This window comes from Ursus arctos, unplaced genomic scaffold, assembly GCF_023065955.2.
Source record: "Ursus arctos isolate Adak ecotype North America unplaced genomic scaffold, UrsArc2.0 scaffold_31, whole genome shotgun sequence".
Taxonomy (NCBI): domain Eukaryota; kingdom Metazoa; phylum Chordata; class Mammalia; order Carnivora; family Ursidae; genus Ursus; species Ursus arctos.
Window position 1 is genome coordinate 20,742,850 of NW_026622997.1, and position 26,431 is coordinate 20,769,280.

The 26,431-nt window shown below is 42.5% G+C and overlaps 1 protein-coding gene across 1 annotated transcript in view; it reads left to right on the forward strand.

Moving 5' to 3' along the window:
- The window catches only part of CAP2 (cyclase associated actin cytoskeleton regulatory protein 2), a 131,837-nt gene that overhangs the window by 69,491 nt on the left and 35,915 nt on the right, over positions 1-26,431 (forward strand). The gene's annotated exons all lie outside the window — the stretch shown is intronic.

Genomic DNA, 26,431 nt, shown 5'->3' on the forward strand with positions numbered 1-26,431 from the left:
TTTTTTTTTAACCCAGCGTTTACTGGATGTCTGCTCTGTAGCCGTCATGGCATTTGGGACTTCTGTATCCATCAGTAGCTCTTTTCTATGAAAACAGACTTCGGAAAGTCTGCTTGTCACGATTCACGGATTCCTGTCCTTCGCGCTGGTCTTAGCTGTAACCACACTCCTGCCCCCACCATGACCACCGTTCCAGCTTTTCTGCCCACTCTTCTCTATTAGGAAACGTCTTAACTGTGCCTTCTGATGGTCTCTTCGTAGCCCTGAACTCCCTGAGCACCTGGACAGTAGTTTGTCAAGCATAGGGAACTTGTTTTATTTTTATTTGTTTTTTTTTTAAGATTTTATTTATTTATTCGACAGAGATAGAGACAGCCAGTGAGAGAGGGAACACAAGCAGGGGGAGTGGGAGAGGAAGAAGCAGGCTCACAGGGAGGAGCCTGATGTGGGGCTCGATCCCATAAAGCGGGGATCACGCCCTGAGCCGAAGGCAGACGCTGTGCCACCCAGGCGCCCCTGTAGGGAACTTGTTTACGTATTATTTCAGAAACATTTCCCCTGTTATTTTTTGTGCATGTTTTCCATCCCCTCAACAAGATTCTTTTTTTTAAAGCCTTTTTAGGATATTTTTTGCAGTGTTTTATAAATTTATTTTTTTATTATGTTCACTTAGCCAGCATATAGTACATCGTAAGTTTTTGATGTAGTGTTCAGTGATTCATTAGTTACATATAACACCCAGTGCTCATCACAGCACGTGCCCTCCTTAATACCTCAACAAAATTCTAAGAGCTTCAGAGAGCTTTAGAGTTGATGCATCTTTGCTTTTAGGACACAGTGTGGTCCTAACTATATTTTATTTGCTGTCCAGTTTGCTCAGAAGGGAGGTTCAGGGCTCCTGATCAACTTTGGTTTGGGGAATAAAAGCTTGATTAAGGGATTGCACGAGCACAAGAGGGAACAGAGTGGAATGACACTTTCATTTAGTGATACATCTGTCCTTTCCCCAAAAAAGAGTTCGATATTTAGAGGTCTGTTTGGTAGGGATTGAGATATCACTGAAGGGTATAATTGGTAAAATATAAGTCATGGGTCAGCCATGTAGAATTAGCCTTGAAAAAAGGTATTCCTAATGGGAATTTGGGGAAGGTAGGTTAGAGGAAAAACAGGTGATATGGTGTCGGTAAGGCATTTTATTTCAAAGATACCTTTTCTTTGATGTGCCCTTTCACAAAATGAGTGCCTTCGAGGTGCACCATAGAATGGTTCCGTCCTGGTGTGTGGAGCATTTAATGACAAGAAATGATCACAACCAGATTTGGGTGACAGATGTAGCTCAGGCATTCAGTGATTCTAGAATATAGGTTCTGGGAAGAATGAGCTGATTAAATTCACATGGGCTGTGGAAATCCAGCTGGCCTGATATTTAAATGCTGTTGAAAAATGTTCCAATTAGATGGCTTCTTCCCTGTGCAGAGTTTTCATGTAATTGTGAAAAACGGTCCTTTCTTGAGGCTGTGAAATTGTCGTGAGTGTCCACTTTCAACCCTTTGAAGCTGGTAATGATGCATTTGGAACCAGAGGCTGCGGTACAGAAGAACTTCCGGCTTTCTCCCATTTCTGACCAGATGGATTCTCTATACAGAATAATGGGCCACACATCCCACAAATTGGATTTAAGTGATTCGAACAACAGGAGTCCCATCATTCTCTTTGGCTTGATGTCCTATAGTTGACTATGTACAGGATTCCTCTTGGAAAGTCATAAATTGGATTCTATTTTCCCATAGGAACAGGGATATAATTTGCAACTTCGTATTTTACCAACTTGACAGCAAATAAACCACAGACAGGACAAACTGTACATCATAAAAGCTAAGCTACAACTAAAACGTTAGAATTATTTAAAAAGGGAAAATGTGGCTCCAAGTCCCGTCAAGTGGTCATAAATATACTGCTCACTTTAATTACAAGCCCCTAATGAATTCTAACTGCATAGACCGCTCATAAAAAAGTCCATATCATAACTTACCTATCTGAAACTGACGGCGGCTTGAGTAGATACTCATCACTGATGATTTTACTCGACTTTTTAGAATTCGGAGGGCCTTTTTTTGGTATGCTGGATAATCCATGTCTTTAAAATACTTTTTGTGGGAAAGTGAAAGCTCTTGCCTTTTCTTTTCCCCTCTTGACAGCATTTTTCTGGCCCTGACAGAGACATTCAGAAACCTTCTGTAATTCTCTAGGACAATACTTGAGATAGAAGTATCCTTTTCAAAAATAGCAACCAAAGAATCACAGCCTTCAGAGACCTTACCAAGAAGTCCATTTGGGACAGTTCTTTTGGCCCTGGTTTTCTCAGTCAACGTTTCTTTGTTCTTTCATCTCCCAAGATTTAAGAGGGGGTGGGCACCTGGTTAGCTCAGTTGGTTAAGCGTCTGCCTTCAGCTCAGGTCATAATCCCAGGGTCCTGGGATCGAGCCCTGCATCAGGCTCCCTGCTCAGTGGGGAGTCTGCTTCTCCCTCTGCTCATGCTTTCTAAATTAAATAAATAAATAAGTAAATAAATAAATAAATAAATAAATAAATAAATATAAAATCTTTTTTTTAATTCTAAAATAAAAGAGTTAAGGGGGGTGGGAAGGAGTCAGAGAAGAGCAATGGGAAGGACATGAAGAAATGAAGAAAGAGGGTAGAGAAAGACAACCATATCCCTATGGTTGATCAGTTAGAAGCCAGGGAGGGAGTGAGGAGCCGAGCAATGGCTGTACACCTTAGAGCTTTTTAGCCCATGATTCCTCTGAACCACTTGGCTCTCATTTTCTTCTTTGTGTCTTTGTCCCCTATCTGTAGCCTCCAAGATGGGGGAAAGGAAGTCGTAGGTGTTTCTCAATGAGAAGGCAGGGGTGATGGGGTGGAGTTGTGAAATACGGGGCTACCTCTGCTGTTCCAACATGTCATCAGAACACTGTAATTTCCTTTGATTTGTTTTTAATGTCTTTCTTTTGAGTCAGGTTACCCCACACTTAGTGGTTTTCCCTACATCGATTGAGTCTTTATGTTCTTATGTTGTCCCTGGCACGAGATCCATTTGATTATTGACATAGGTAGTGAGTAATCGCTTGGTCCCAGGGAGGCACTAAGATAGTAGAATGTGATTATCCAGTGGTTCTGAGCAATGACTGCCCAGCCTGTGCCCAGTGCCCATAGTAGGTGCTCAATAAGAAACAGAGTAAACCATGTAAAACCAGCCAGGCCCCGGATATTCAAGGTGATTAAAACCTTGTCCCATTAAATGAGCCTCTGGGAGCCTCCTCTTATCTTTGTGTTTGTGGAAAAAGTACATAGAAAGTCAACCCCAGTCACTTTTTACAGTAGGAGAATATCAGGGAGTTTGGAAGAGGAGTTTCTTCTTTCCATATTTATGGAATGAGTGTTTTCTAGCAAAAAAGAGATTCACACTCAACAAGACCATCATGAAAGGCCTTAGCAAACTGAGGGCTTTAGAGGGGAGGGGGGTGGGGGATTGGGATAGGCCGGTGATGGGTATTAAGGAGGGCACGTATTGCTGGTGCACTGGGTGTTATATGCAAGTAATGAATCATGGAACTTTACATCAGAAACTTGGGATGTACTGTATGGTGACTAACATAACATAATAAAAAATTCTTATTAAAAAAAAAAGGCCTTAGCATAATTATCCCTGGCTATGGGTTCGTTATGAACAAGTTACACTTATTCCCATTTAGATCAGAAATGAAGCACAGAAAGATTATTTGTCTGGTATCCTTCAATGAGAGCAAAAAAGTGGAAAGCCAAGGTTTTCCAATTCTGAGCATGAACGTATCATCCCAATCTCCCTGTGGTTTGTTTTTGGTCCTTTTTTTTTTTCTTTAAATGCTAATTAAATTTTATTCTTCCCACCTGAACATCAAGATAACTGGCTTATATGATCTCCCTGGTAGACATCACTACAAATTTCACCAGTGAGCTGTTTAATTGCTCGGAGATGCTTTATGTGGTTTTAATCTTGTTTGGTTTTTCTAAGTGGAACATTTATTTTACTATCGATGAAACCTGGGGATGGATATCTCTCATTTAAAAAGAGTGCTTTTGCTGACATTTTCTACAACCTGTCAGTTTTCTTGTCTCTTCAAAGAGGATGACCACTGTTCCATTTTGTCCCTGATTTTTGGTTTTATTAAAAAAAAAGTGAACTGAAAAAATTCGAAAGGAAATAATGTAATGAGCACCATGCTCTAAGGACTTACATTATTCCGCATTCTCCTCAGTTCTGTGTCAGAGTACTTTTTCTGCTCTTTGTATATAATGTAACGAAATACTTACATTTTCTCTTATCACCCTAATCCATGTATTTGTCATTGTAGTAGACATTCTGTATTCAGTAATTACATATGACATGATTTGATTAGGCATTCTATTTTTGATTTACTTTTGGTTAATCATAAATTCTTATGATCCATATCCTCTTTTTGGATTCTCCAAGAAATTTGAGCCTATATATATAAAACAATATTTATATTTTTAAAGAAGATTGAATAGAGAAAACCATCAAAGAAATCAGACTTTATAAAGAGCAAACATCACCCAATACCCTCAGCCAAGCTTGGGGAGAAATCCTGGAGAATTGGGACCAAAAAAAAAAAAAAAAAAGATTTAAGGAGTCAGGTTCTAGAAGAAATGTAAGGGACAGGGGAAAAAAAAAAAGATAAGGGCACAGGGGTTGAGCTGTGGCTTGCTTCTTTATTGATATTATTGCTAAGAAAAAAATTTTCTAATTGTATGGTATTACTTAAATAGGATTCAGTTGATATTGTTTTTCTAATATGGTTGAAGAATATTGTAGGTATATGTTTATTAAAAGTGACTTTGTCTCTCTTACTTAATAAATGGTGGGGAGAGCTCTGATTTTAGTGAAAAGGAAGTATTTTTAATTCTGTCATTTAGGTTGTTTCATAGGTCTGTTAGTTTTTCCTTAACTTTTGTAACTTTAGATTTTGTCTCTATTCTTTGTCCAGGCATGTGCTGAATAGAGTTTGTTATGCAATTATTCATCCACTTATTTCTTCTCACTTTCCCCTCCACTTCTCATACGTGCGTTTTTTTATGTTGCTTGGGACATAAACATTTACTGTTTTAGGTAGGTTGTGTCTATGGCAATCCTATAGTGACTCCTTTTTTTTATTCAGAATTCTCTCTTTAATCTGGTAACATCCTAGGTACCCTATTTGTGTGACCACCTCCTAATTTCTCTGGAACCTTATCTAATCCGTCATTCCCCTCTTCTCCCTACTGACTCCTTCTGTTTGGTCTACAAATCAAATCAGGATTCTTTCTCTTTTAAAACAAATAAACAACAACAAAAAACCCCGCCAAAATCCTTGACCACCTATCTCTTTCCTTTTCTGAATTCACTGCCAAACTTCTTGAGAACTCTGTCCTCCCTCATTTCATGTCCTCACTTCCCTGTCACTCTTCAGTCTCCTGTCATCTGTCTTCCCTCCTTATCATTTTACCAAAAAAAAGACTTTCCCAGTGCCCTGGTAGCTTCCTGATTGTCTTCATTCCGTTCAACGTCCTTGAGGAAATTTTATCACTCACCGTCACCCTCCTCAAAGTATTTTCTTCCCTTGCAAATGAAACTCTATTCTTTGTAAGTTGTCTACTTCGTTTAATTTCTTTTTTGACTTATCTTTCTAACTCTACCCCTGAATTGTATATATTCCCTCGAGATTACATTCTTTATCACCAGAAGAGGATTTTCTCGAACCCAGTCTCTCCCTGGTCAATATCGTCAGTTTCCATGGTGGTACCAGTCACCCCTGTGGTAATGGTGCCAACTAAGGCCCTTACTCCTTAACCCCAGGTCTGGATGCTGCACGTGGACCTCAAATACACCTTGTCCAGAACCACACATACACACTTCAACCAAACTGTCCCCCATCCCAATTCTTTCTCTCAAATGATGGAACCTCAAACTAGAAATTCCTTTTTTTTTTCTTTTAAAGATTTTATTTATTTATTTGACAGAGATAGAGATAGCGAGAGAGGGAACACAAGCAGGGGGAGTGGGAGAGGAAGAAGCAGGCTCCCAGCAGAGGAGCCTGATGTGGGGCTCGATCCCATAACGCCGGGATCACGCCCTGAGCCAAAGGCAGACGCTTAACCGCTGTGCCACCCAGGCGCCCCTCAAACTAGAAATTCCTAAGTCCTTTGGACTCTCCTCCTTTTCCTTCAGCCCCCACATCTAACCAAGCTCTCAGCCCTGACAACACCCTGACCACAAGAGTTTACGGGATCTGAAACCTTTGCTCCATTCCCATTGTCCTAATGCAGAGAGGAAGAAAGGAGGGGGGGGGGCGGGGCTTACAAAGAGGAGGCTTTTAAATATTTTAATATAAAGGTATTCCAAGCTTGCTCTTTAAACAACTGTGAAAAAAGGACAGGAGAAGAAGAGAGAAATGCCATTGCTCACTGACAAACAGCATAAGAACGGACTCTCCTAACTACTGTCTCTGTCTGTGCCCCACTCTTTCATCTCAGGCACTGTGATGAAACAAAGACAACAAACAGGAAAGAAACTAGTCTGGAATCCTGCAGTCAATCCCATAGGACTACATTCAGGGCCCTTTGCAACTTACTGTTCGAGCATCTGAGTCCCTCCCCTCCCCAAGCCTCTTCCCCGAGCAATTTTAATACCCCCATCACACTGGGCAACCAGAGGTCTCCAAAACAGTGTACTTTCATGCCTGTGTTAAAGCAATGAGAGGCCTGAAATGTCCATCTTTCTCTTCCTAATCCATTTATGTTTTTATTTTGATCGATATATCATAGCCATCATTTGACTAGCTCTGCTTAGAGACACCAGGAGCTGCTTTCTCCAGGAGCTCAAGGTCTAGTGAGAGCCAAAGATCAGTCCAGATGTGGTGCTGAGGTGATGGGGCCCCTCGGGAGCAAACTTGAGCCCTGCCTAGGGGTTGGGGAAGTTGGAGATTCGGTCACGGAGAAGTGGGACCCTTGAACCCAGTCTTGCAAGACAGGCAGGATTCAAGTGTGTGAAATTGCATCTAACAAATAGAAAAGCCCAAAGTATCTGGCCTCTTGTGGTTAAGTGGGTTAAATCTCAGGCGGTTCTCCCCCACCCCATTGATCAAAATGACTTGGTGCTAAATATATTTCTTTTCAACAACATATCGTTGGATTTTATCTTTTGAGCTCATCAACTACTTTTTTGTTTTCATAAGCAGGTTCAGGCTGTTCATATTTATCTTTGAGACATTATGTATCCTTAAGCCCAAGTCACTGGTCATTTACTGCTTTCTCTTTTCTTTGCTTCATTTTCTGTCGTGGATTTTAAACTCTTTCTTTTTGAGCTAGGCCAAAGGCTAACCTTAAGTGGTCGGTTTGTTAACATTTTAACATGAATGCATTTCAGAGAAACCATTTTAATTGCTTCTATTTATTTCTACTATTAACTAAATAAACTTTGATTCCCTTTTAGGAACCAGAAGGAGTCTTTTTGTACCCCCTCTACTTTGTAGTTATTATGTGAGATCCTTTTGAGGTTCGGCTCATACCTGATAGTTCCAAGAATTTATTTGCTAACTTACCAACTGTTTTCATTCTAAGTGAAAGGAGTGTTAATTAATCTTTGCTTAATACTCTAATTCATTTGTTTCTCAAAGAGATCTTTAAATCTCTGTCTAGCCTTAATTATCCCCTGCAGTGACATAATGGGTATGAGTCTTTGTGACCCACTGTTTCTATTTTTAGTTGGCCAATTGTTTCAAGTCCACCAAATCTTAAAATACTCTCCTCTGCCCTCAAAGAGCAAGGTGACCCTAGTCAAGTATTTTTTCTTGGCTTTGTCATAGTTTCTCCACCCAAGCCTGTTCTCCTCCAAAGTCTAAGGCGGGAGATCGAATTGCTTCTTATCCTTACAGCGCTAAGTACCAACTTCCCTTATTTGCTGTCGCTTTAATACTTTGCCTTTGTCTTCATACATTTTTTAAGTGATAGACAAGCCCGTGAAGGGAAATTTGGGCACAGCAAGTCACTCACTACTGAGTAGATTTGTCTGGATTCTCATAATATCCATGCCACAGGTCTGTTTCCAGTCAGGAAATTTTGTTATCTCTGCTCCTAATTTTGCGCTCATTACAATCCCCTCCTGACTGTGCCTTTTCTTCAAAGCTTGAGATTCTCTCTCTATTTGCTGGGTGTATTAGTCTGCCAGGGCCGCCGTAATAAAGTACCACAGGCTGAGTGTCTTCAACAGCAGAAATTTATTGTCTCACAGTCCTGGAGGCTCGAAGTCCAAAATCAAGATGTCGGCAGAGCCGTGCTCCTTCTGAAGGCACTAGGGAAGGATCTTTGCCAGACCTTTCTCCTGGCTTCTGGTGCTATGCCGGCGATCTGGTATTCCTTAGCTTGTCGACACATCACCTTGATGTCTTCATGTTCACATGGCATTCTCCCAGTATCCAGATTTTCCCTTTTTAGAAGGACACCAGTCATGACGGATTAGGAGCCCACCCTACTCCACTGTGACCTCATCTTAACCAGTTACATCTGCAACCCCCCACCCCGCCCGTTTCCAGATATGGTCACATTCTGAGGTACTTTTGGTTAGAACTTCAGCATCTGAATTTAGGGGAGACATAATTCAGTGGTTAACGCTTTTTAGGTCCTGTTCCAATATTACTATCTGTGTAATGCAGCTGTAATTTGGGCCAGTTGTTCTGGCATGTCAGATGGTAACACTGACCATCTGGGCTGCACCAGTTCTCCTCTTTGTGTTTTTATTTGTTCGTAATATTTGCAAGTTTTGCCAAGCTTCCTATCACTCCTGATTCCTCTGTAGTGATAACTGTCTTCTACCTCTCACTGGGAGCTGTTGTCATTAGCTCACTCAGGCAGGTTTCGGCGGATAGCCTCAGGTCTGTGGAGTTTTGCTTACTCCCCCTTTAAATTGCAAAACTGTTACATAGGACTCAGGCTGCTAATTGGTGAATTTTATCTGTTTGACTTATTATTTATGAAGCTCGTTATATTGCAGTTGTTGTGTCTTGTTTCTCTATTTCAAATCATTTTATTGGGGTGGGTGGATGCTACCATCCTCAAAATTCCTTCTCGAAAGTTCAGGATACATAATAAGCAGCTCTTTTCTTTAATTTTTTTCCCCCTCCATGGTTTCCTTTCTAATTTTTCTGGAGAGTTCTATAAGAATCTTTGTGACTCCTAAGATGTCATGTGTACACATGGAACACTTGTAAGTGTGCAGGAGAGACCTCGCTGGGGTGCAGGTGGCCACACCCCGGGGAGACACAGCCCGCAGTAGACTAACTATACAGAGTGTCGGTAACACAGTGATGAAGGATCTAGTTTGACTGGGATTCATTATTACGATGGATATGGTTGGGCTTAGGCCCCTGTGCGAAAGAACCAAATACTGCTCCGTAAAGGGAAGGCATGGAAGGGTGGAAATTCGGGCCTGCATGGAGCCCTGGGACCCTTTGATACAGCCCTTGTCACATGCCCAGCTCTTGCCCCTAGAACTCAAAGCCCTCGGGAAGGCCAGCCCTACAGGCAGGTTAGAGATCTTTCCTGTACTGCCAGGAAGACTGGTTTCATGTCAGGAACCACCAGCTCATGGTGTTGTCACAGACGAGGGGTCCCTGAGAAGAACCAGAGGACCTTGCCCTAGAATATAGCTCTCTGGGTTCCTTCCTGTGTCTCCCCTCTGTGCCCTCTGGACACATACAGGTTGCTCCTGTTTGGAGTTGTGTAAGTCCAGTGGGAAAAGAAGTCCCAGCGAGCCTAGTGGGAAGCACTGACCCGTGTCTGTGTTTATGTCCTTGAGGACATGTCTAGTCTGCTAGTCCCAGATGAGAACCATTTTTGCAAACCCAAATCGAAAAGGATGACTCCATTGGTTTTCTTCCCAGAACTCTTCCCTGACAGTGAAGAGGTTTGGAGACAGGGAAAGATAGAAGAGAGTCTTTTCTGTACCACTTTCAAGAGTCGGCTCCTGTGCCTTCGGCCCGTTGGGTGGGGCCTCCCTCTGAGGCAAGCCCGTGTAATGAGCTCCCCCGTCCTGAATTGTTGGAACCCGCAGCCTGGCTCAAATGACCACAGGCTGCCTCTTTGTCAGACACACGCTGTGCATCTGGCGGCATCGCCGGGGGTAATGTGATCCGGCTCACAATTTTCATTTTAACCAAAAATACATCTGTCAGGCTCATTTCAGCTGACAGGATAAATATCATATTTCTTCACTAGTTTGTAAACACCTTGCTTTTCATCTGCATCTAACGTGTTCCCAGGCGTTTTACCAAAGGAAAAATCAAACAGAATACATATGGGGCTGGGGTGTTGTTGTGAGTATCAGTCAAGTGTGGGGGTAGCTCTGTGGGGAACGGGGTCCCGTGCATGCAACACACAGGTGCCTGACCGGGAAATCTGACTGTGACAGCACCGTAGAATTGTCTCGAGTCAGAAAACTCAGTAGACAAAATGGTTCTAAGACCACTCCATAGCTGCCTAGAGACGTCGGGAGTTTTCCCTAGTACAGGTGAAGGAGGATTATGTCATTGTCTAGGGATCCACATCCTCGTTGCTTCTCTGGACACAAACTGTTCTTTTTTTGTTTGTTTCTTTGTTGTTGTTGTTGTTGTTGTTGTTTAAGTAAGCTCCATGCCCAGCATGGAGCCCAGCTTAGGGCTTGAACTCCCGACCCTGAGATCAAGACCTGAGCTGAGATCAGGAGTCAGACTCTTAACCGACTGAGCCACCCAGGCGCCCCAGGACACAGACTGTTCTTAACCAAAGATGGTTCGCTTTCACTGCCTTTGAAAATCATTCTTTCTGATTTACTGGTGTGAAGATTCTTCTAAATGAATCCCAAGTGCAAGACCAAATGCTATTGTCCAATATCTCTGCTCACCATGAGAGTACAGACATAGCAGGGACGGTACCTGTTCCGTGAAGTGGGGGAGTTCAGCAGCGAGAGAATTGGAGAGAAATAGAACGGCAAATAGAAATAGTAAAATAAACAGATTTCCCAAGCCTGAGGGATTCCCCTCCCCCAGTCCTAATATAAACACATAAATACTGATGGCTTGCTGTGTGACTGTTTATAAGGAACCTTTTAATTCAAGGATCTCAAAATCCTTTTATCACCTCTTAGTTTGCATAATGTCACGCCAGAGCGCATGCATGGTAATGTTACACTCCATCCACAGATGGAGACACCAAAGCTCACAGATGTTCTGTCACAGAACTTGCCAGAGACCTGCAGTGATCGATGAGGCTTTTACCAGCCTAGGGCGCACGCTTCTGGTTACCAGTGCCACCAGCTTTCCCCAGCCAGGCTTGATAGCCAGTGACACTCTGGCGCAAGGCAGCAAGGGAGCTGGTCCTGAGAACAGGGTCCAGGGCTAGCCCTGGGGTACAGTGAGAATGGTGAGTGTGGGTCTCCCCTCGCAGCTCCCATCATCAGCACCCTTCTCCTGCCATGCAAGCTCCTACCTCCCATCACTTTTCCTCTTTTCTTGTCAACTCCTTTGTTGCTCTTGATTGGTTTGCCCTGACCCTGAAGAAGGGCTAATTGATAACTAAAGAGCTAACAATTTTTTTTAAAGATTTAATTTATTTGAGAGAGAGAGAGTGGAGAGAGGGGCAGGAAAATTTATTTATTTATTTGAGAGGAGGAGAGAGAGAATCTCAAGCAGACTCCTCGCTGAGCTCAGAGCCTGACTCATGACCTGAGCTGAAATCAAGAGTTGGACACTTAACTGACTCAGTCACCCAGGCGCCCCAAGGGGTTAGTAATTATTAATAAAGTCATACTTTTCTAAAAAATATATTTATTTTGAAAGGAAAATCTAAATGGCAGCCATTGTCTCCCCAGTCTTACCTCCTGTTCCCTGTTTCAAATGTTCTTTGCCTTCATTGTCAGGAACCTGAGACTTCTAGAACCTTCTACCGAAGTAGCCCTCAAACTCCACCTCCATGGCAGGCTCTGCTGTGCCCCCATATAGTGCAAGGGCTTCTGAGGATGAAGAGGGAGAAGGGAAGAAGGAATGGGGGAGGTTGAGCTAGGCATCTTCCCACCATCCACGGAGCCACACTGCTCAAAGAGGAGTGTAAATGGGGTATACCAGTTCTGAGAACTTAAACATTCCTCATATTACAACAGTGTCCCATGTTTGTGGCCAAACATGTTCTAAGAAGCAAAAAACTAGAAAAAAATCCTGCAAAATAATAGGAAATAAAACCCGAGGAATTTGTGAGTGTTTATAGTTTAAATTTCTTCAGGTGAGAAATCCAAGTAAACAACATAATATTCGAGCATGGCCAAGGATATCATAAAAACAGTTTAGAACTACTTATAGAAGATCCCAAATTGAACGGGTGTTTGGGTGGCTCAGTCAGTTAAGCATCTGCCTTCGGCTCAGGTCATGATCTCAGGGTCCTGGGATCAAGCCCCCCGCCCCCCTCCGGTCAGGCTTCCTGCTCAGCAGGGAGCCTGCTCTCTCCTTCCCTCTGCCTCTCCCCCTGCTCGTGCTCTTGCTCTCTCTCTCAAATAAATAGAATCTTTTTTTTTTAAATCCCAAATTCCATCACATGGGATCGTGAAAGGCTAGGGATCATTTTCTTTTATCAACTCTTGACCATAACCCAGAGGCCAGCTGAAGTCACCCTGCCCCTTAAGATTCAGGCAAGATGGGCTTGAATTCTCATGCCGGGTCTGCAGAAAGGCCAGGATGTCTGGAAGTCCTTGCGTGCCGTATTGTCACGGTCACTTCTGGCTTGCAGGATGAGCTCCTGTGGACCGAGGGTGCCGTGTCTGTTCTGCTCACGGGATCCAGCAGTTTCCCTTGATCTGATCAGCATGAGGCAGTTGCAGTTTTAAATAGCGTCCCCCAGGGGCGCCTGGGTGGCTCAGTCCTTAAGCGTCTGCGTTCGGCTCAGGGCGTGATCCCGGAGTCCTGGGATTGAGCCCCACATCAGGCTCCTCCGCTGGGAGCCTGCTTCTTCCTCTCCCACTCCCCCTGCTTGTGTCCCCTCTCTTGCTGGCTGTCTCTATGTCAAATAAATAAATAAAATCTTTAAAAAAAAAAAAAAGCGCATATCAAAACAAGATAAACTATTGCCATCTTAGGTAGATAAGTTTATTTCTACTATCCAGATCACATCTCACTTCTCAGAAGGTTCATTTTTATTTACTACTTCAACATTAATTTGTTTATTCATTCATATACGTGTTATGTGACAAGCACCGTAGCATAAAAATGCAAGCTAGGGGTGCCTGGCTGGCTCAGTTGGTAGAGGGTGCACCTGTTGATCTCAGGGTTGTGAGATTGAGCCCCATGTTGGGTGTAGAGATTACATAAAAATAAAATCATAAAAAAAGAAAAAAGAAAGCAAGCTAGATTGCCAGCCCACACTTGTACATGATTGGGTCTACCCCAGATCAACCATATTAAACCCTAGGTCTCCATCCATTACTTTGATCAGTTAAAATATGGTACTGATGTAGCCAAGTCCAAAGGTTTGATCGCTCTGTGGGCCAGCTAGTTTCAGGATATAATGAGTAATTGACCTGGGAAATTAATAAAAATAATTTTACCACCAACCACAGCGTGTACCCATTATCCCGGCTACTTGTCTCACAAGCACTTGCTGCTGGCCGGAGTGGATGACTCAGCACGAACCGTCACCAGGAGAGAAACGGCACAGAGCTCACCACCTGCTGACTGGGAGCCAAAGGCACCGTCCTCGTGTCTGAGCAGCAGCACAGTTACACCCTGTGTTGCACTGTATTGAGATGGGAGAACATACTCCCAAGCAAAGAAAGGCAAGCTGAGTGGAAAGCAGACAGGGATCCAGCTTGGGAGCAGGGAGGGAAGTTAAGGACATCAAGAGCCACTTTACAGACAATATCAGTGAATTGTGACCCCTGGGAAAACATGGTTAAGGATAGACTGAACAATGTGTCAAATTTGAACTCCCGGTGTTCCTCTTAAAATCTTTTCCTTCTTCAGTGTCCGCTTCTCAAGTGACCACAACGCCATCCTAGTTGCTGAGGTCAAAAACCAAGGAGTTATTCTTGACTACTTCTGTGCTGGGGTAGCCCACATCCAGTCCAGAATCTGGTTCTCACAGCCTTCCCTACAGTCACCCTGGCCCCAGCTGCTTCCTTTCTCTCATCCAAATTATTGCAAAGCCTCAAATATGATCTCTCTGCTCCTATCTTCCCCCTCCTCCCCATCTATTCTCAGCACAGCGGCCAGAGTGATCCTTAGAAAAGAAAATCACATCATGTCATCCCTCTGCTTCAAAACTCTGTGGTGATTTCCATTTCATTCAGGATAGAAGCCAGAGTCCTTTCAACAGCCTGCGTGATCTGCTCCGCTGCTCCCCACCATTTCCTCTTCCGCCTCTTGCCCCACCCCTTCCTCCCACTCGCTCCAGCTCCACTGGGCTGCTGGCTGTTCCTTGAACACTGGAACCACATTCCAGCCTCGGACCCCTGCAGCTGTGGTTTCCTTTCGCAGCCCTTGTATCTGCTTCCCCCAGACAGCCCCATGGTGAATACCTTCTCCAAGTATTTATTCAAATGTCACCTTCCTTATGAGACTGACTCTGGTCATTCTATTCTATTCTATTATTTTTTAAAGATTTTATTTATTTATTTATTTGAAGAGAGAGAGCAGGAGAGCACAAGTGGTGGGGGGAGGGGCTAAGGGGGAGAGAGGGAGAAGCAGACGCCTTGCTGAGCAGGGAGCCTGACGTGGGTCTCAATCCCAGGACCCTGAGATCATGACCTGAACTGAAGGCAGACACCTAAGTGACTGAGCCAGGTGGTGCCCCTGGTCATCCTATTTTAGATTGAAACCCATCTCCATGTGTATTTCTGATCCCCCTCACTCTACTCCAGTTTTTTTCCCCAGTGGCTTTTCATACCTAACATACTATATAATTTAGTCATTTATTATTCTTTGTTCTTATTGATACTTTCTCCAATCATTGTTAATCAGAAATCTGCTTCCCACAGAATTTATTAGCTCCCTGCAGAGTTTACTGTTGTCTAGCTCCCCTTGTCGTGGTTAATTTTATATGTCAGCTTCCTGAGGCCCTGGGGTACCCAGATATTCGGTCAAACATTATTCGAGCTGTTTCTGTGAGGATGCTTTTGGAGGAGATTAACATTTAAATCAGTAGGTTGAATAAGCACCCTAGTGTGGGTGGGCCCCATCCGATGAGTTGAAGGCTTGAATGGAACAAAAAGCCTGACCCTCCCCTGAGTCAGGCAGAATTCCCCCTGTCGGCCTTCAAACGGGGACATCAGCTTTTTCCTGCCTTTGGACTCGAACTAAACATCAGCCTTCAGACTGGAATTCTGCCATTTGTCCTCCTGGGTCTCTGACTTGCCAACTCACCCTGCAGATCTGGGACTTGTCAGCCTCCCAAATTGTGTGAGCCAGCCCCACTTGAACAAAAGCGGGCAGGGACAGAAGTGTCCCTGTATTGTTTGTTGTGTAAATTGTCTGTATTTTCTACTGCCCACCCCAGCACTCTGACTAGCCCTGGGCCACATAGATGGGACTCAGTATACATTTGTTGAATAAATGAAGAAACAAACAGGTAACAAGAGGACTCTCTCTAAAGGTATAATGAATGCATAATCATCTCCATCTTATTACCTAGTCAAGAGCTATGGGCTTTATATCTAATAACTGAGTCAAAGATAAAAGAATGGTCTTCCTGCACATACGTCATAGAAAGCCATTCTGGGTGTATACCACGTTTTATGCTAGTTTCACACACTCTCAGCCACACTTTCCCTTGGGGATCAGTGTGAAAAATCAGGCACAGCAATCTACAAGCACGGGTAAGACTGAACCCATGTGATCTGCAGCATAAGGAAACCTTAAGTCAGGAAAAGCTCAGAGACTTTTCTGGACCTGGAAGTAGCCAGAAATCCGTGTTGAATACCAAGAAGCATCCCATGGCCATGGGGCAGCACAGGGAGAAAAGAGAGCTCAAGACGTGAAGACCAGAGGCATTTGCTCTGCAGAAGGAAAAGCATGCTGTTGTTTCTAAATAGTCTGCTTTTCCACACCACCGTTTGGTGTGCGAGAGAAGAAAGAGAAAACAAAGACGATGAGAAGGGAGAGGAATTGAACTGGAACTGCAAATGGTGGGAGTGATTAGAAGTGGGCGCGGGGCTGGTCAAAAAAAGACTGGCAGAGGGGATGGCAGTAGAAGACACAATCTCAGTGCGGAGGGGGCAGGCTGCATCAACAACCTTCCCAGAGATGATTATAGCTCCTGAAGACTGCACGTGTGTGTGTGTGTGTGTGTGTGTGTGTGTGTGTGTGTGTATGCACGCGCACGCTGGAGGGGGAGAAGGAGAAGAGGCTTCTTCACTTCCATTAAATGCCCTTGGAAGTGTTTCCATGGTAATGAGCAAGGCTGACTGGAGAGGAGGGGGACCATGGATACCCAGTGAGCAGCCCGCAGACTTCTGGGAGTCCCAGAAGTCGCCCACCCAGACTTCCTGGAGCAGGATTTCCCATGCTCTGTCCCACAGAATATCAGATCCCTAGAAAACTGGGCATGGGGGAGAGAAAAGGTTCCGTAGGCAAAAAAAAAAAAAAAAAGCTTCAGAAACATCAGGTTAAACAAAGCTAAATAGATTTCTTTAGTAACTCCTTTAAAATACTGAGGTGAATCATGACTCTCCAAAAGGGGGATACTGTATGCAGAATACACCCAACCTCCATTGACCAGGAAGCACTATTTGGGCTGAGCTGTTCACCAAACTGGGGCCGGTGTTCTGTTGGATGCCCAGTGGGAAGCATTGTTCTTGATAAAAGCAAACAGTGGCATCTAATGGAGATTGTGCTAATCTTAAAAGAAAAAGCAGGTTTCTAATTAAGAATGACTGGAGCTAAGCATCAGTAGCTTGATACAGTAATGGTTCACCTACCCTGTGGGCTGTCTTAAGACTCACAGGGTAGTTGTTGTAATTCTTCACACCTCCTGAGTTTGAAATGGAAACTACAGATTTATGTCATTTCAGCAACATTCTGCATAAATGAATCTCAGGGAGATCTAGCTGTCCTTCTACCACGGGCCACTTATCCAACCCTGTAGATGCAGTTGACCGGGCTGGAATTTTTCACATGGAGCTTTGGTAGTTTAGACTGAGATTTAGGGGCGCCTGGATGGCTCAGTCGGTTAAGCTTCTGCTTTCCACTCAGGTCATGATCTCAGGGTCCTGGGGTCCAGCCTCGCATCTGGCTCCCAGCTCAGCAGGGAGCCTGCTTCTCCCTCTCCCTCTGCCTGCTGCTCTGCCTGCTCGTGCTCTCTCTGCCAAATGAATAAATAAAATCTTTAAAAAAAAATAAAGATTTTTTTAAAAACTGAGATTTATCATTACAAAGTGGACGCAAGTGGTGACTGGTGTGTGGCATTAGTCAGTGCTCAACAAATGTTGGTAGAAAAACAAATTAATGGCAGTACAGTATTGGATGTGTGTGGTTTTTATGTTTTTGTTTTTGCATTTCAAAGAACTGATTTCTGATCACCGTATATTTTAGATTATATAAAGCTGGGGAATTCGGACAGTTTTGGGAATTTTCTCCAATTTATACCCCTAGAGGTTGTTAGTGAAGTCCCTGTGCATTTAAGTAAAGCACAAAATGAGATCTGCTGTTAGCTTTAATGTTCAGTATCCCATAAAGTAAAACTGTAGGTGATTATAAAATTCATCACTGTCAGAAACCAGGCGATACCTCCCCAGATAGGTTAAGAGTTGATATCTTCTCAGCTGGGCCCATAAAATAAGCTGAAAGCATAACAAAGTGCAAGATGAGATCCTTCTCGGCCACCCAGTCTACTCTCTCATGCTTGCTGTGGATAACCAGCTTAAGTTGTTGGTTTTTAACTTAATATTTTTTTCTGGTTTCCTGCTGCCGTGATTTAGCATGTCTTTGTTATTGCTCATTATTGACCCACTGCATTCTTTCTGGATCTCAAATAATCCAGCTAATCACATGTCCCTACCATGAGCCCAGCATTTTCGAGGAGCCTATTTTGTCAAATTCAGTCGAACTGGAGAGATATACTAGAGCGTCGTAGGTGTCCCACGTTCATATGTTAGCCTGCACGCCCATGCGTGAGTGCAAAAGATGTGTCTTCTCTGGCTGCACTAATCTCTTTTTGCACTACCAGTGAAAGAAAGACTACCTATCAGAACAACTATAACGATGGGGCACCTGGGTGGCTCGGTCGTTAAGCATCTGCCTTCAGCTCTGGGCGTGATCCCAGGGTCCTGGGATTGAGCCCCGCATCAGGCTCCCCTGCTGGGAGCCTGCTTCTTCCTCTCCCACTCCCCCTGCTTGTGTTCCCTCTCTCACTGGCTGTCTTTCTCTCTGTCAAATGAATAAAATCTTAAAAAAAAAAAAAAAAGAACAACTATAATGAAAACAATAAATCTCAGCCTGATGGAACAGTTACTGTTACAGGGGTTTTTGTTTGGTTTTTTCGTTGTTGTTTCCATCTTCTGACTCCCACTCTTGCAGCGGGATTCAGGATATAAGGTATTATAAGGACACAAGCTGTTGTGGGTCATTGTGTAAACATTGAGATTTCCACTGAACTCCACTTTCTGTATCACATCCCTCCTCTTCTGAGATGTGTCAAACATCGAGAGCTTAGCGAAAATTGTGGCCCACATATCATGTCAGCAGAACTGTGTTCTTGTTCTGATGAATAAATTGTAGGTTTTAAAGTGAGGATTCCTCCAGCTACTGCAGCACAGAAACTAGAGATGATGAGAGCTAAGGCTCACACCTATGAACAGTGGCAGAGACAAAAATTGTAAGTGGGGATTGACAAAGTATCTACCCGCTCCGTGTCAGTGGCCCTGAAATCCTAAATAAGGCGTTGAGTGTTAAAATATATAACTTGAAATATATTGGTAACAAGAGTATAAGCTATTATTTGTATTTGTATTATTATCTGAACAGTGAAAAAGGTGACTTTGAAGAAGGCTCATTAGCCTGTGATTTGCTGAATGCTTTGGCAGAAAAGACTTTACATTAAAAACGCCCAATTTGTGGGAATGTAAATTGGTGCAGCCACTGAACAGTGTGGAGGTTCCTCAAAAAATGAAAAACAGAACTACCATATGATCCAGCAATCCCACTTCCGGGTGTTTTTCCCAAGGAAACAAAAACACTAACATGAAGAGATATCTTCACCCCCATGTTCACTGTGGCATTATTTACAATAGTCAAGACTTGCAAACAGCCTGAGTGTCAGTCAGGATGGATGAATGAATTAGAATACACACACACACACACACACACACACACACACACACACACGTATACAATGGAATATTATTCAGCCATAAACAAGAATGAAATCTTGCCGTTTGTGACGACATGAATGGACCTTGAGGGCATATGCTAAGCGAAATAAATCAGGCAGAGACAAATACCATATGATCTCACTTATATGTAGAATCAAAAAGAAAAAAAACCCATAAAACCAAAACCAAAACACTAAGCTCATAGAGAGGATACATTGGGAGTTGCTGTTGTGGGGAGGAGGGGAGGAGGGTAAAAGGGGTAAAGGAGATTAAAAGGTACAAACTTTCAGCTATAAAATAAATAAATTCTGGGCCTGTAACATAAAGCATGGTGACTGTAGTTAATAATACTGCATTGCGTATTTCCTAGGAGAGTAAATCTTAAAACCTCTCATCACAAGAAAAATATTTGGTGACTCTGTACAGTGGTGGTTAGGAGCCAGACTTGTGGTGATTATTTAGCAATATACACAAGTATCAAATCACTGTTATACACCTGAAACTGACATAATGGTACGTGTCAATTATACCTCAATTTTGAAAGAGCTCAATTTGCAACCGCAAGTGTGCTGTTCTACCTTTATGAGAACAATGGAACAGTTTGACATCAAGCTTCAGTGCCTTCCCTGAAGTTCGGTTATGTATTTATTTATTTATTTATTTATTTATTAGAGAGCAGGAGCAGGGAGGAGAGGGAGAAGCAGATTTCCTGCTGAGCAGGGAGCCTGGCGTGGGGCTTGATCCCAGGACCCCGGGATCATGACCTGAGCTGAAGGCAGACGCTTAACTGACTGAGCCACCCAGGCACCCGCCCCGTGCAATATGAAATTCTGTTTCATATACATGGATGCCTGTCTGTTAGTCTCTATGCTATTATGTATGTCTGAAATGGTTTGTTTTAAAAAAAAAAAATACTGAAAAGTGCTGATGAGTATAATGGGTTGTTGAAAGATGTGCATTAAAAATTTAAGTAGGTGTTTTTGCATGTTAGAAGCTTCTCTCTTAGGTGTTAGGACAATGAAACTCTCCAAAGCAATTCATTCCCCTGAGGAGACCAAGTCTTCATGGATTTACTCTTTAAAGATGATTTTTAAGAAATGTAAGCAAAAGCCTTTGGGATTCTTAAGTGGATTTTTAAAGAGAGTTTAGCAAACCCTAAAATGAGATATGTGTGGAACGTAAATCCTGATGAACATATAAAAATGTTTTCCAAGGAGTTCGTCATGATGCAATATAATGACGACTAATAGGGTATCGTGTACATTTGCAGGGCTCGGTGAGTTTGGTTTATTTAGATGGACTTCTGTGACAGTTTTGCAAATGTTTCAAATTGACAAGTTGTTTTAAATGTACAAATGTTTGCAAAAGTCTTTCCACGAGGCATAGTCTCAAACCTCCAAAATGTTCTGGACAGTGGAAAAAATTTTATGTAAGAAAACACAAAGGGGAGCTGGCCTCGGGAAATGTCTACAGTTGCACCAAAGCGGGTTAACTTGAATTAATGTTTCTGAGAAAAAATATTTGCTCCTGACTTAAAATGGTGAAAACAATGGCTTCATTTATTAGCACGTGCCCAAATAATACATTTTTAGAAGCAAATACTGTTCCTAATTTGGACAACCTTTGCCTGTAACCTTTGCCTGTTCTTCATCTGCATAATTCATTCTGATAATTTCTGAATGTTTTCCTGATAGTAAGGACAAGGCTTAATATTTTTTGATATATGTAAATTTAATGATACCTATTGAAATTTTTTCTGCCGCCAAAGGTACAAAACTGGTTAATATGTTTTAAAACTTTTCCCTTAGTCACAAAAGAAATACGTGTACAGATTAGAAAATGTAGAATATATGAATAAGTCAGTAAAATTAAATAAAAATTTTATGTTAACTCTTTGATATGTATCTTTCCATATATATCTTCTGTGCTGTAATTCATACACATGTACACTCATGCATCAAAGTGGGATCGCCTGGTAAAACTTTGCACAAAAACACACTAGCCAAAGTAATAATGACTGATATTTGGTAGTACGGTTGGCTACAAATTACTGGGTGATGTGAGTTTTCTTGAATTTTAAATGTAAGTGGGATTCAGATATTTAAAATCCCATTTTTTCTTTAATGCTTTTAAGTTTGCCTGAGTTGTAATAGTAATGCTTTCATAGTATTTACATTTAAAACATTCTTTCTAAAATTATAGAGTTCTCACAGTACTTGCCAAGAATATATTGATGGGATTTTATTTGTTTGTGTGCTTGCTTGTTTTAATTGAACTGCTCAAATTCAGCTCTGAGGACTCTTCTTTATGTTCTTAATAGCCATTGTTTTTAGAGTAATTATTGTTATTTTTGAAGAAATCTCTAATAAGCAAATCTACCAAGAAAAAAAGTAAACATTTAGCAGAGTCTTTTTTCATGTGGTGGAATTAAGTATGTTTATTGTTCATTTACGTTTTCCCATGGTTTTTTCCCCAGTGTTTCACAAATAGCATCTATTAGTTTTATAATCCAAAAAAAAGTATTTCAAAAGAAGTAACGATAGCTTGATCCATTCTCTACCTGATGTAGAACCACATAAAAACCCCGAATTCCAGAAGTAGGCTTATTTCCTTTCACTCAGTGACACATCTTTGAGGTCAAAGTCCCAGAGTTTGTTCCATCCCTTACAAAATAGCATGAGTAGAAATTTGGTTTTCCTTTTTGGGTAAAGTTTCTACAGAGCTTGCTGATAAAGCTCTTTAATTTTACTTTCTGCAAAACAATTATTTCTGGAGCTAAACTGAGATGAAGCTGATAATGGGTCTCAATTCTTCTACTTGAAAGCTGAAACTAGGGTCATAAAGACATGGAAGTCCTGCAATACTCCCTCCTTCTGCGGAAGCCCACGGAACCTGGGGGAAGGGCAGGCAAGACTGTTCAGTTACTCTTCCTCTGAGCCTTGCAAAATGGTTTTCTTTCAGGGACAGGTCTCTCAGAATAAAAGAAACTTGAGTGATCAGTGTTAAAATAAGTAATCTGAATGAGACCTTTGTAAAACTGGCCAATCCGAAGTCTGCCTGAAGCAGAGTCGTTGCTAGACATTTCTGAGGAGCCATCGCCAGGACATCCATTTAAAAAAAAACAAAAAACGAAAAACTAGGAGGCCTGGTAAATGTATCTCCTTCTACAAGAGGAAAGCCCTTTTGTGGTGTTGATTGACATCTGCCTTTCAACCTGCAATTATCGAGTGTACCTAATACAGGCTCAATACTCAAACAGGTGCAAATACCTCTAACTCGTCACCTCTCCCATTTGCCTTTCCTTTGACATCCCAACGCCATCCACCTTGACAGAAATCACACCATCACCCGAATGTTCTCTCTGTGTTTGATTCCAGCTGTGAAAGTTCAGGATGAGCTGGAGAATGTAAGCCTAGTTTGAAGTACAGGAGAAATCCACTGGCACAGAATAAAAGCTATACTGTTTATTACGGTTATGCAAATAGCCGTTGTACTTAGATCTCTGAGCCTGGCTTTTTCTTTGTTTTTCTTTTTAATGAGGACAATTCTTCGTGCAGTTGCCAAACTGAGGCAAAAGAAAACTTTCTCAATCTTTATGATGCTTTCATCAGATAACCAATATAAAATATCTTCCAGAATACCCTGTCTCCTCAGACCTTAGAGTTTGTTCTTGGGAAGTTGGAGATAAATGAAGACGGCCTTAATAAATCTATCTAACATTGTAAATACAGTGTTTCTGGTTATTTTTCGCTTTGGGGCAAGAGGCCAGATATCACCAACAATTCAGACATTCTGGCCTTTCTCAAAAATGTCACTGCAGCAAGAATATTACAGCTTAGCAAATTGGACAAAATCAGGGTGTTTTTTAGTAGTTTTGCCATAAATAAAAATCAACTGCCTTCTGGAAATACCTATAACACACCTTCGATCGGGTGTTGAATTTGGACTTAAAAGAATCCCTGGAAGAGGGAAATTCTAGGGGTGCCTGAATGGCTCACTCGGTAGAGTGTGCAACTCTTGATCTTGAGGTCGTGAGTTGGAGCCCCATGTTGGGGGTAGTTTTTACTTAATTTTAAAAATGTTGTAATAAATAAATAAAAAGTGAAATTCCAAGGAGAGCATTTAAACCTGACTTTTGGCAGCCATTAACAAACAAACATGGAAGAATTGTGTTTGGGCAGGGAATGTCTGGTGGGAGGGGAAGGGTTGTTTTATTTAGAGGTTTGTTTGCTGTTGAGGGTTCAGAGGTGCTTGTTTGCCTCTCCTGTAAAGCCATTACACCCTTATACTAGTTTGCTAGAGCTGCCAGAAAGAAGTACCACAGCCTGGGTGGCTTAAGCAATAGAAATTTACTTTCTCCCAGTTCTGGAGGCTGGAAGTCTGAAATCAAGATGGCAGTTGATTTCTTCTGAAGCCTCTCTCCTCAGCTTACAGAAGGCAGGCATCTCCCTGTGCCTTCACCTGATCTTCCCTCGTACACATCTGTGTCCTGTTGGGTTAGGGTCCACCCTAGTACCTCATTTTAACTTAATTACCTCTTTCAAGACCTTACCTCCAAATACAAACGTGTCCTGAGATATCAGGGGTTAGGACTTCAACATCTGAATTTGTGAAGGACACGGTTGAGCCCACAACCCTGAGTCAGGGTCTCCCTGACAAATCTATAAGACCTTTTCTTTGGAATGGTTCTAAGGGGAAGTAAGAAGGTGGAAATGTATTCTTGAATTTTCCACAAGACCTGGCCAGCTTCTGCAGCAACTTTTTTTGTTTTTCTCCTCCTTCAATATGGAAGAATTAAAAAGTCCACTGAGAACTTTGAGAACACCTTGCTCTCTTTGCCTGTAATTCTTTTTGTTTCTCCCGGACAAAAACACACCTCTGTCCTTTGCATATCCCAAGTAGAATATCTGTCTCCCTGTTTGCATGTAAGTGATAAGGAGCTGGTCAGTGACTCTGGTCGATGAGAGGCTTCCCTGGCAGATACCTTGAGATCACCCCCCATTTGTTGAGCACCCCAACATACCTGACTCTGTACCAAGTGCAGATGTGTCCTCTCATTTACTCCTAACAGCCTTGTGAAGTGGGGACCGTTATCAACACTATTTTGCAGATGAGATCATGGAAACAGACACATTTGGTAATGTATGGAAAGGCTTAGTACATTGCCAGCAAGGACTTGAACCCTTAATGTCTTCACCGTACCTTTCCCTAGTGTTGCTGGCAGGGAGGAAACCTTTGTGTGGGGAGGTAACTGTATTTTTCTGAGCACCCAGTGCAAAGAGTTGTTCTAGCCCCAGCTCAGGGAAGCTCACTAGCTGATCTTGTCTCCTAGTTAGTGAGCTGGGAGAATTGGATTCGATCCACGCTTCTCAAACTTTCAGACGCAAATTCATGATGAGCAATACATCGTACTGTGTAGTTCAGTACACACATGCACACACACCAGTACACACACACACACACGGGCACACACAGGCAAACACACCAGTACATATGCATGCATACATGGGTTGCATAACTAAGACAAATGTTCATGAATCACACACTCACATGAAATACAGCGAATGCCCTCTGATAGTTTCTCTTCTCTTTCAGTCGCTTTTGGAAACACGGATTGTGACCTACTCAAATCAGTCGGCCGAAAGCTGAACTAGACCCCCCAGTTTGGACTTCTGTAATCCTAAAATCCTATTAGCCTACATGGATGTTCCTTTGGAGCCTCTCTTAAATGCACAGACATTTATTTGAAGCAAACGAGTATTACATATTACAGAGGACAGCTCTTTTGCCTTCAGTCTGAGCTAATTGCATAATAGTAGTAATAATCACGTCCATTTATTGTGTCCCTCCCATGTGCCAGAGGCTTAAAATGCTGTGTATCCTGTAGCTACGGGCTCTAGGAATTATTATCTCTGACTTACAGATGAGGAGACCAAGGCTCAGGTTAAGTAATTTGCTCAAGGTCGCATAGGTAGTTAAGGGGCAGAGCTGAAATTTGAACTGATGTCATTCTAACTCCAAAGCCCTTATGTGCATTTCTTGTAGGGGAAGGGGTCTCAAGGGGTCGAGAAGGAGAAATGAGGTCTGGAAACTGCTGTAGCTGACTGCAGTGTCTTCCCTAATGGTCTCCTGTCCCTGGCAGAAACCACGGTCCTTTGGAATACTAAACCATGATTATACCAGTGATTAAAATCTGAAGCTGGGGAGCATTTCCCACCCCCCCCCAACCCCAGGCCACCTCCAGACCAGTTAAATCACTGGGGGTGGGACCCAGGCCTCTATGTTTCAAAGCTCCCAGGTAATTTCAAATGTGGCCAAGGTTGAGAACCTTTGCTCTAAAGTCTCAGTTAAAGAAATTAAGGAGTTTTAAGGGCTTTTCCATTTTTCTTCCTGCAGGGAAGTAAATGAGATTTAGTAAAAATATTACCAAAACGTCTTCAACTACTTTTACAAAGCTGAAGTACAAACTGTTTCTAGTTCTTTGGAGCACATTAAAAAAAAAAAAAAATCAGGTAACCTCGTATCTACGTCAAAACCAAAGAAAGTAGAGATTGCTAAAGGGATGGATATGGGGGGGTGTTCTAGGTTCTGTCTCTGATACTTCATTAACTCAGCTCACATAATTTTGAAAATCGTTTTTTATGTGGCTAGAGACGTTAGTTGTTGAATTAATTAATCGGAAGCGAGAGTAACCAGTGGTCGTTGGCCAAGTTCACGGGCCATGATGTAGAAAGCCAAACCAGACTAAAGTAACTGTAAATATTAGAAACAATCACATTTTCGTAAAAAGAGCCTCCGTGGAAGATTTCCACTTTTTTGCAGGGATTGTGGGAACCGTGGTCAAACCGAGGACCCTCTCTCACAGAGGGTCACAGGTTTGATTAACCTCTCAGCCACTCTGATTTTAGACCTGGGTCGTTCCAGCCTGTGATCTGTGCGTTCCATTTGGAAATATAGCTGACCACACTCGGTGTCCCTGTGGTCCCTGCAGCGTTCTCTAAAACGGGCTAGGATTTG